Source organism: Orycteropus afer, unplaced genomic scaffold (assembly GCF_000298275.1).
Source record: "Orycteropus afer afer isolate SDZICR_OR568_19922 unplaced genomic scaffold, OryAfe1.0 scaffold00074, whole genome shotgun sequence".
NCBI classification, from domain to species: Eukaryota; Metazoa; Chordata; class Mammalia; order Tubulidentata; family Orycteropodidae; genus Orycteropus; species Orycteropus afer.
This window is the reverse complement of record NW_006921661.1, coordinates 2,160,377-2,168,878: the sequence shown is the minus strand read 5'-3', so window position 1 is coordinate 2,168,878 and position 8,502 is coordinate 2,160,377. Positions and strand designations below refer to the sequence as shown.

The following is an 8,502-nucleotide window of genomic DNA, read 5'->3' as shown; positions in this document are numbered from 1 at the left end:
TCTTCTTTGCTCTGGACGAGGAGAGACCCATCGTTGCATCTAGATGGCAGCTTGCTAGCTTTTAAGATCCCAGTCACTATTTGCCAAAGTAGGAGGTGGAACAATGCTTTGTATAGTATGTTATGCCAATTGAGCTTGATGTCCTCTGTGACTATGGTCCCAAGCCCGCAGGTTCAACTACTCAGTCCCTCTGGGTAGCTGCTGTGACCAAGCAGTGACCACAGCCTTGTCCCTTATCGGCTCTACTATACACCTGGGAATTCTGATCATTCACATAAACTTACAGGACCATTGTCTGATGGCAGTGAGTTTGACTTTGTTTTTTTAGTTAGCAAGTAGTGACGTTTGGATCAAATACAGGCCATCTACAACTTTTCCCTATTTTAAATAAAATGATAATTTCAGATGTCACCCAATTTTAGGCCAGCACACAAGGACTTCTGTTTAAAAGATGGGGAATACATCCTTTGTCTACTGTGGGGTTAGTAAAGGACAACTTTATAGGTTTGGAAAACCAAGGTTTCAAATTCTAATCCAGGCTCAGGATGCAGAGAGACGGCAGGGAGTGACTAGCAGAGCAAGGGGAAATGGCATGTGGACCAGGTAAGCCAAGTTTACTTAATTCTGAGCAGCTGGGTACAGCAGAAAAGTCTATGCTTTGGAGACAAGTGGACCTAGCATCTGCCTGTGGCTCTACCACTTTATCACTTATGTTTTGTCATCCTGGGCTAGTTTCTTAGCTTTTGCTTGTTTCTGGCAGTATCTCCTACTTCACAGTATTGTAGTAAATATTAGATGAACTATCATAGGCTAATCCATGCAAAAATGGCTTACTACAAAGTAAGTGGGAGCTCTGGTGGCGTAGTGCCTAAGGTATCTGACTGCTAACCAGAAGGCTGACAGTTAAAATCCACCAGCCACTCCTCGGAAGGAAGGTTGGGCAATCCACTTCCACAGTAATACAGCCTTGGAAACCCAAGGAGTGGTCGCTATGAGTCGAATCTGACTTGACAGCAGTGCGAAACAAAGTAAGTGCACAATAAAATTCACACTCCACTCTCCCCACCTATCTTTTCACCCAGCCCTGTAATCCATTAGAGTAATAAAAAGAATGAACTTGTTTAAGAAGATAGGCAATACTGAATAATTGTGGCCATTTGTTTTATTATTCAATTAATCATTACAGACATGATTCTGGGTGGGGCTGCTAAACACAGCCCTTCACACTTAGCATGGAAGTGTCGGTGGAGCACCTGTGGCCCAGGTCAATCAACCACGGATCTCCAATCCCTGGGCCATAGAGACTGGTCCAGGGTTGGAAGTATGTACCAAGCTGTGATAACATCCTTTGCCAAGATTTTTAAAATTCAGAGTTCCAGGAATAGGGACCTTGACTTTTGGGCGACAGAGCAGTGATGATCTTTCCTATCACCTAGAGAAATCTTATCTATAAGAGAAATGAAAGCTAACCACAGACAAAAGTGATGAGACACAGCCAAAAGGAGAGACCTGGTGGCACTGAAATATGACTCTAATGGCCAAGGTCACAGAGTAGCCCTGGTACCTAGAATACTTCCTTCATGTTCTGAGCTTCCTTAGTATCACTCCAATACATTTCTATTTTTTGCTTAAGCTTCTCTCAGTTGGTTTTTATTATTAGTAATTTTAAAAGCCTTTAAATCATTAATTTATATTGTATTACAGACTTTCCACAAGGTGCTTTACAGTCAAGATCCCATTCAATCCTCACGGCAGCCCCGACAAAAAGGCACTGGCCCTCTCTTTCCCCCTTTATCCTAACTGCTCATCTTCAACAGTGTGAACCTCTTTACAAGCCAAAGGTTAGAGTACAGGATTGCTAGTCACTTGTCAGTTCTTGTATTAACTGAATCATGGCAGAATAAAGGCCTCACATCCACACACCATACCAAGTACAATTCATTCAGATTGCACCTGCTTAGGTCATAGGCTCAATTCAAAGTAATTATGGTGGACAAGGGAATAGAATGGGCTGACTGACCAAACCTGGAGTCTAGGGTAGACGGAACCAGCTTCCCTAGAACTACATTGATGTCTTAAAAGAAATTATGGTGCAGCTAGGAAAGAGAAAGGAGACAATGGATTTAGGAGAAGCAATCAACAAGTGTTCACTCTATACTCAAAAGGAAAATTAAAACAAACAAGTTTTTAAGACTGTCCAGATTTCTGAATCATGTGATCAGTAACTCCTCTTCGTGTTACTTCCCATTGTGATCTCACACTTCTTCGGTCTAATTTAAGACTGTCTTACTTCCCATTGTGATCTCACACTTCTTCAGTTTAATTTAAGACTGCCATTCTCCAGAGGCTTCAGCTATTCTCCACAGGGAAGCTAGTTAGTTTACCAATGACTCTCTAAACACTCATCATGAGTACCCAACTGAAATGCTGATTTGGCAATATTATTAAGAGTTCTCAGGGCACTTTCCAGAAGCTGTAACACTGAAGATTTGATTAAAAGCATGTCCCACTTGACTCAATTAAAATGCGCTTGGCTGTCTCCTTGCCTTGGCTTCCGGCTTAGAAAGTACAAAGTCAAAACCATATAAAGTAAAAAAGGTAAGGCTTTCCTTGAGGAAAGGGTTTTATCACCCAGTTGACCAACAACACAGGTTTCCCACTGTTAGGACTTAATGGTGCACAAATAAGTTTTTTTGCATAAATTTCTGTTGGAATGCAATGAGAATATAATATAGTTTTCTAGCTCTAGACTGGGACTCAGGAGACCTGGCTTCTAGACTCAATACTTGTGTATAGAGAGCCCTGCATTCTTATGTGGAAAGAAGCTGGGTTTTGAAGTTGAACACATGTTCACTGTACACCTTTATGGTGAGAAATGTTCTACCTCTTACCATGGCTGCCATCTTGAACGAGACCAATCTCCCTCTGATCTTGATATCCTGACTTATAAAAGTGAGGGTGCCCCAACCTATCCCATTAGACGGACAAGAAGATTAAATAAATGTTGTCTGTGATTCACATTACTTACATGTGTATTACTTTGGTCAAGAATATTAATTCTGCAGCTATGGAATACAGTCAAGGAGCCCTGGCAGCACAGGGGTTTAATCACTTGGATGTTAACTGAAAGGTCAGTGGTTCAAACCCACTAGCCACTCCACTGAAGAAAGATGTGGTGGTCAGTGCCTGTTAAGAATATAGCCTTGGGTGCTCGCTTCGGCAGCACATATACTAAAATTGGAACGATACAGAGAAGATTAGCATGGCCCCTGCGCAAGGATGACACGCAAATTCGTGAAGCGTTCCATATTTTTGAGAGTATGGAGGGATGGACACTGGGAAGTGGTAACTATGGGGAGGAAGTGGGAGGGGAGCTGTTGCATTGTGGTAAACTGTGGTCAATGACATGAGACAAAGTATATGTGACTGCTGTATGGAGAGTGAATTTGCTCTGTAAATCTTCACCCAAATCACAATTAAAAAAAAAAGAATATAGCCTTGGAAACCCTATGAGGCAGTTCTACTCTGTCCTATAAGGTTGCTACGAGCCAGAATCAACTTGATAGCAATGGAAGTTTTCAGATTTGGAATACATTGTTCATTTCGGTTGTTTATAGTTCTTGGCTCTTATGAATAAAGCTACTATATAAACATTCTTATACAAGCATTTTCTTTTCTTATTTAATTTAGGTATATATAATATAATAAAATGCACATAACTTTGTGTTCAGATGGATAGCTTTTGAGAACTGTATATACTCATGTAATTGCTACTCAAAATGAGATATAGAATATCTTCATCACCTGTTTGAAAAATTTTCTCCTGCTTCTTAAAAAAAAAAAAATCAACTCCTGTTCTGTAACAATTTTCTGATTACTCTCACTATGGATTACTTTTTCCTGTTCCTAGATGTTCCAGTATGTACTATTGTAGCTGATTTCTTTCCCTCAGTATAATGATTACATGATTCATCCATGTTATTGCATGTATCAGAGGTCCATTCCTTTATTTTTCGGTAGTATTCCACTGTATGCAAGTACTAAAATTTGTTTATCAGTTCACCAGTAATAGACCTTTAGTTGTTTTATGGCCGTTGTGACTAAAACTGCTGTGGACACTCATGTATTAATCTATTTGTGAACGTATGTTTTCAGTTCTTGAGTACATACCTTAGAAAAGATGTTGTGTATGCCTGTTGTACCTTCTGAAGGAGTTTGTGTAAGACTGACTGTATCTTTTCCTCAAAAATTTAGAGGCATTAACCATTGATGCTATCCATGTCTGAAGATTTCTTTGTGAAATTTTAAAATACAAATTCCATCTCTTTAATAGATACAGGCATATTCAATTTTCTATTTAATTTTTTGTAAACCCATTTATTAATCACTGTTCGATTATACTTTTTCTGATTATGTAAAAACTGCTGTTGTTCAAAATTCAAACATACAAAAATGTATAACGTAGAAGGTAGAAATCCCACTGAATCCCCTATTTTAGAATGTTGTTGTTATGTGCCATCGAGTCAGACTCAACTCACAGCGACCCCTCCCTGGGTTTCTGAAGCAGCATCACTACGGAAGTAGATTCCCCAACCTTTCTTCCAAGGAGTGGCTGGTGGGTTTGAACCACCAGCCTTCTGGTTAGCAGTCAAGTGCCTTAGCCACTATGCTACCAAGCTCCTTATTTCAGAACAGCCACTGTTAACAGTTTTAAATTCAATCAGAATTTGTACTCTCACTCCTCACTTTCAATATGTTAGGTTCCAAAGACCAGGTCATTATGCAAAAATCAGCATTATGCAAAAATGGAGGTTTTTTTGTTTTCAGACCATCTATTTGTCCTTTTCTTAAACTTAGAAAATATGATCATAGAAATAATAACAGCTAAAATTTACTGATGTGTTCATCTCTGTGAGGAGTCCAATTATGGATTATTCCTCTCTGGAAAAGGCACTTGGAGGAGACAAAGCTGGATAAGGCTGGGCTCTGACTGGAGGGTCCACAGCTTAACCACTTCACCTTCCCCCTGAGCTGGGTGAGAGTTTCCCTCTAGGAGCTGCCTCCAGGGCTCTGCTCCCATTCTTGCAAGGTCTGTGGCTCAAACCCTGGGGTCTGCTCTACTCTGTGGGCTTGTGGGGCTTCCTGTGAGGGTGCTCGGAGCATCGCTGTGCACCAAGTGGCACCTGAGGCATAGGCTTCAGGTCCAGTTCGGCTCAGTTTGGGATGTAATTAAAGTCGCAAACATTTCTTCCAAACACTGTCTCTGCTGCCTTTCTTTCCTCCCTTCCCGCTCCACATCAATTTTGTTCACAATAGCAAAAAGATGGAAACAACCTAACAGCCCATCAGTGGATGAGGCCCATCAGTGGATGAATAGATAAAAATTCTGTGGTATATACATACAACGGAATGCTACTCAACATTAAAGAACCATGGTGAATCCTCAAAACATAACATGGATGAATCTAGAGGACATTATGGTGAGTGAAGTTAGTCAATAAAGGAAAAACATTAGATGAGACCACTTTTGTTTTTTCGTTTTGTTTTCTTTTGTTTTTGTTTTTTAAAAAGGAGCTCTGGTGGCACAGGACCTAAGACATTTGATTGCTAAACAAAAGGTTGGTGGTTCAATCCACCAGCCACTCACTCCATGAAGGGAATTGGGGCAATCTGCTTGTATAAAACTGCCTCAGAAACCCAATGAGGATTGCTATAGAACAGGTTTTCACACAAGAAGAAATAGTCTCTGATAGTTACCAGGGGTGGGAAGAGGAGGGAGGGTAAACCATCAACTAGAGGGTAGACACATAATAACTTGGGTGAAGGGGAAAGCAATATACAATAAGGAGGAGGTCAGCACAAAATGAAAGGAAAAAGAAAACAGCTCTTAGAGATAAATGTGTAACTTTAAAATGATTACATTACAAAGGAAGTAAGGTTTAAGACCAATTAACTAAGCTTTCATTTTAATCTCAAAAACAAAATGAAATTAAAGTCTAAGTCGAAGAAAAGAAAAATATTAGAAATCAATTAAAAAAAAAGAAAGACAATAATTGAGAAAATTAACAAAGCATAAAGTTGGTGTTCTGAAAAGAGTAATAAAGATCACAAACCTCTACCAATTAATTCAGGATTTTTCCTTTCAATTTCCAGTTTTGTTTGAGTTCTAGTCACTCTACCTTGTGTATACCAGGAACACCCCCAGAAGAAAAGCCACATAAATGTGGCTCTCACCCAATGTTTTCCCTCTTATTTTAGAGTCAAAAATCCTCTAGTTTATGGCTACCCTGATTGTTCTTCAGTGACTTCAAACAATTGTTTCTTATATATATATTTTTTCTAGAGTTTTAAAATTTTATTCCATAGGAGATTTAGTCTGATATAAGCTACCCAGCTATTACTGGACTGAGATTTCAAAAAGTTGGGAAGGAAGAACTCCAAATCATCCAAGATAAATCATCTTCAATACAGACAGTATGAAGAAAAAGTGTTTGAGGTGCTTAAATCGTATTTTATTAAGTCACGTAATTATTTAATTTCTTCATAATGCTTATTTCACTCTTACCTCATCCCGCTAATATGAAATACCTCACAACAGCCTAATTTTCTATCCCCCAATTCCCACTCTGAGCTCATCTCCTACCACACTCCCCCTTACTCATCCCACTGAAGCCACACTGGATTTCTTGCTGTTCCTGAGACTCTTCAAATGCTGTTCTGACTCAGAGCCTTTGTCCCAACAGTTGCTTCTTCCCAGAATTTGTGATCCATCCAACTACATGGCTCCTACTTCCGCTCCTTTCAATTTTTGCTCAAATGTTAATTTCCCAGTCAGAGGATTTCTCTACCTTAATTAAAACTGTACCTCATATGTCCTACTCCCATTCCATGTTTTTAATTTTTCTCCATAGTGTCCTTTATGTTTTTATTGTCACTCTTTCCCCCATTTAGAATGTAAGATCTATGAAAGCAGAGATTTTTCTTTTTATCCTCTGGTACATTTGTAACATACAGAACAGTAATTCATACTTAATGAGCACTAGGTAAATATTTGTTGAATAAATCTTGTTAATTGGTTTAACTTCTGCCTCTCCTTCATCCTGTCCTTGACAATTTGCCCAGCCTCACTAGAACATAAGCACCCCTGTTAGGTGCCTTGTCTTTCTTGTTCAGTTTCACCCCAGTGTGTACGACATGGCTTCATATGTAGTAGATGCTTACTAAATATTTTTAAAATTTTTACGGTGCTGAAAATAACACAGCAAAACACAGCTCAACAATTTCCACCTGTGGAATTCAGTAACACTAATTCCATTCCTCAAACTGTGGATCCATTCTTGCTATCCTTTTTCAAGTCATTCTACCACAATTAACATAAACTCAATGCCCCTTACATACTTTTCTTTTTAATTAATAAGCACAAGCTTTTATTATTTGTATATAAAGTACAGGCTTCTTCCAGATCTTCTTTGGATGTCTTCAAATGATGTTCTTTCCCTCTGCTGTCAATGCTGAAGTACAAAGGAGACATAATTATCTACTAAATTAATTTGATATGGTGAGATATAATATAGCACTTAAATACCAAGCAATGACAGCGTACACTTTATGATGCTTGAATCTTCATTTGTGGCATTTATTATAGATGCTTTGCTAAGATAGACTGCGTTCCTGGTTTCTTCTCTTACCTTCTGTTACTATGGTCATACAGCCATTCAACTAATATGTATGTATATTTCTAGTTGGAATGAAAAAAAAAAAAAAAAGAAAGAAAGAAAAGGTAAACATCTGGGTATCTAAAGTACAGATGGTGTAAAATAGTAATGTCAATTATTTTGGGAGATGATAAAATAAGTTGGAATAAAAAGACTTTACCAAAATAAATGTAAGGCTAAAGGGGATAAATTGAATTAAAGAAGAAATGTAAGGGTCTTCAATTCTAAAGAGGGGAGATATGCTGTTTTACTTTAGACTTCAAGTAAGGAATTCATACAAAAAATGTAAGACAAACCATTAAAGTAATAGACTGTGGCGATCCAAAGAGCAGCATTCGCCCAGGGATAAAGCTCCAAAAGCAGGAAGGGCTAAGAAAGAAGGATGAATGTAAATGAGAAACAGGGAGGAAGTGGAAGAGCCTGTTACACTGTGGGGACTGCAATCAGTGTCACAAAACAAAATGCGTATGAATTGCTATATGGAAAACCAATTAGCTTTGTAAACTTTCACCGAAACCACAGTAAAAAGTAAAAACATAAAGAAAATGTATAAATTCTTTTTTTCCCCCTAAATTGTGTTTTGCATGAAAGTTTACAAAGCAAATCAGGTTCTCCTTTAACAATTTTTTTACAAATATTTCCATACCATTGGTTATAATTGCTACATTGCGTTGTTGTTGTTGTTGTTGTTGTTAAGTGCCGTCGAGTTGTTTCCGACTCATAGCGACCCCATGCACAGCAGAACGAAACACTGCCCGATCCCGCGCCAGCCCCACAATCCCTGCTA

At 38.7% G+C, this 8,502-nt stretch overlaps 1 protein-coding gene and 1 non-coding gene across 2 annotated transcripts in view; one reads left to right on the top strand and one right to left on the bottom strand.

The window, feature by feature from the left end:
• Positions 1 to 8,502, bottom strand: part of GAB2 (GRB2 associated binding protein 2) — a 245,087-nt gene that overhangs the window by 199,456 nt on the left and 37,129 nt on the right. The window lies entirely within an intron of this gene.
• On the top strand, positions 3,208 to 3,314 carry LOC122150009. The gene has a single exon (XR_006163438.1). It is a non-coding gene; the product is annotated as a U6 spliceosomal RNA (small nuclear RNA).